The sequence below is a fragment of the Takifugu flavidus genome, chromosome 4 (genome assembly GCF_003711565.1).
Source record: "Takifugu flavidus isolate HTHZ2018 chromosome 4, ASM371156v2, whole genome shotgun sequence".
Taxonomy (NCBI): Eukaryota; Metazoa; Chordata; class Actinopteri; order Tetraodontiformes; family Tetraodontidae; genus Takifugu; species Takifugu flavidus.
Genome location: NC_079523.1, coordinates 17,932,694 through 17,935,118, shown reverse-complemented (window position 1 = coordinate 17,935,118; position 2,425 = coordinate 17,932,694). Strand labels below are relative to the sequence as shown.

At 42.3% G+C, this 2,425-nt stretch overlaps 1 protein-coding gene and 3 non-coding genes across 4 annotated transcripts in view; 3 read left to right on the top strand and 1 right to left on the bottom strand.

Moving 5' to 3' along the window:
* Positions 1–2,425, bottom strand: part of LOC130523571 (NLR family CARD domain-containing protein 3-like) — a 218,778-nt gene that overhangs the window by 39,784 nt on the left and 176,569 nt on the right. The gene's annotated exons all lie outside the window — the stretch shown is intronic.
* On the top strand, positions 70–186 carry LOC130525092 (5S ribosomal RNA). Its single transcript, XR_008950372.1, has one exon. It is a non-coding gene; the product is annotated as a 5S ribosomal RNA (ribosomal RNA).
* On the top strand, positions 1,232–1,348 carry LOC130525079 (5S ribosomal RNA). Its single transcript, XR_008950359.1, has one exon. It is a non-coding gene; the product is annotated as a 5S ribosomal RNA (ribosomal RNA).
* Positions 2,391–2,425, top strand: part of LOC130525127 (5S ribosomal RNA) — a 119-nt gene continuing 84 nt past the window's right edge. Inside the window, exon 1 of the ribosomal RNA XR_008950391.1 lies at positions 2,391–2,425. This exon is cut by the window's right edge and continues 84 nt beyond it. This is a non-coding gene — a ribosomal RNA (5S ribosomal RNA).

Below are 2,425 nucleotides of genomic sequence, written 5' to 3'. Positions count from 1 at the left end.
ATAAGTGTTTCAAGAAAACAAGTTTGAGTGTATTAACTTCAAAAGGCCATTTCTTGCACCTGCTATCCCGCTTACGGCCATACCACCCTGAGAACGCCCGATCTCGTCCGATCTCGGAAGTAAGCAGGGTCGGGCCTGGTTAGTACTTGGATGGGAGACCGCCTGGAATACCAGGTGCTGTAAGCTTTTTGCACTCTTCCACTGGGTCAGCAGTCAGGCCGCCAGTGTTCCTGATGATTATCCACCAATGTAATTCATTCTTAAGTACTTCTAAATTGAGATTTAATGTTGCGCTATTGTACATCGTTTGAGATTTAATATTTTATGAGTGTGTGTGTGTTGTGTGTGTTGCGGCGTGCCGTGCGTGCTTTTTGTGGTGTGTGTGGTGCGTGTCGTTGTGTGTGTGTTTGTGTTTAAATAAAATTGAATTTCCCACTTTGGTCCACACTATTGTCAACATTTCTGTCTTCAAAAAAAGCCAACTCAAGGCGGCAGATTCCTGAATGGAAAACAATATCTAAAGAACTCAAGTATCATACTAACAACACTAATATTCCATCTGTCTATCCCCAACTGAATTAACTCCACACCTATCTCATCAGATTATTTGTAACAGAATAAACAGATAACGTAGCATTTCCCTGTTCATATCTGCTACTTGCAATTTAGAATTTGTCAATAAAACTATGCTATGACACAAACTACAGTTTAATAGATGGCTGTGCTCCTAAAAAGAGCAGCATTTGTGGTCATAAACCTCACAGACACTGCTATGCTCTTTAAACATTTTTATGATCGTGAATTTTTCAATCAAATATCTTCTCTTTGATAATGCCCAAAGCTGGATTCGAACTCTCCCTCTGGGGTCTTCAGGAGGTTTCAATCAGGTTGTCTGTTACAGCAATTGTCAACTGGCCCGCACCGGCCCGGGATCGATTCCCGGCCATGGCACATTGCTTTTAAGTTGATTTCATTTATCGGAGTTGAATCTTGTTTGATTTTTTTGAAGGCGTTTCACCTCTCATCCAAGAGCCGATCTACGCAGATTGATGATATGGCGCTCATAGGCTATATAGCCTTTTCTTTTTGGGGGAAATCGATTGGAGGCTGCTCCAACATTGAGGTTTGGACTGTGACAAAGCAAAATGGACAAGCTCCACCAGAATAAGTGTTTCAAGAAAACAAGTTTGAGTGTATTAACTTCAAAAGGCCATTTCTTGCACCTGCTCTCGCTTACGGCCACCACCCTGAGAACGCCCGATCTCGTCCGATCTCGGAAGCTAAGCAGGGTCGGGCCTGGTTAGTACTTGGATGGGAGACCGCCTGGGAATACCAGGTGCTGTAAGCTTTTTGCACTCTTCCACTGGGTCAGCAGAGGCCGCCAGTGTTCCTGATAATTATCCACCCAGATGTAATTCACTTCTTAAGTGCTTCTAACATTGAGATTTAATGTTGCACTATTGTACATCGTTTGAGATTTAATATTTTATGTGTGTGTGTGTGTGTGTGTGTGCGCGTGTGTGTGTGCGTGCGTCCGTGCGTGTGCGTGCGTGTGTGTGTGTGTTTGTGTTTAAATAAAATTGAATTTCCCACTTTGGTCCACACTATTGTCAACATTTCTGTCTTCAAAAAAAGCCAACTCAAGGCGGCAGATTCCTGAATTGAAAACAATATCTAAAGAACTCAAGTATCATACTAACAACACTAATATTCCATCTGTGTATCCCCAACTGAATTAACTCCACACCTATCTCATCAGATTATTTGTAACAGAATAAACAGATAACGTAGCATTTCCCTGTTCATATCTGCTACTTGCAATTTAGAATTTGTCAATAAAACTATGCTATGACACAAACTACAGTTTAATAGATGGCTGTGCTCCTAAAAAGAGCAGCATTTCTGGCTCATAAACCTCACAGACACTGCTATGCTCTTTAAACATTTTATGATCGTGAATTTTTCAATCAAACATCTTCTCTTTGATAATGCCCAAAGCTGGATTCGAACTCTCCCTCTGGGGTCTTCAGGAGGTTTCAATCAGGTTGTCTGTTACAGCAATTGTCAACTGGCCCGCACCGGCCCGGGATCGATTCCCGGCCATGGCACATTGCTTTTAAGTTGATTTCATTTATCGGAGTTGAATCTTGTTTGATTTTTTTGAAGGCGTTTCACCTCTCATCCAAGAGCCGATCTAGGCAGATTTGATGATATGACGCTCATAGGCTATATAGCCCTTTCTTTTTGGGGGGAATGGATTGGAGGCTGCTCCAACATTGAGGTTTGGACTGTGACAAAGCAAAATGGACAACCTCCACCGGAATAAATGTTTCAAGAAAATAAGTTTGAGTGTATTAACTTCAAAAGGCCATTTTCTTGCACCTGCTCTCGCTTACGGCCATACCACCCTGAGAACGCCCGATCT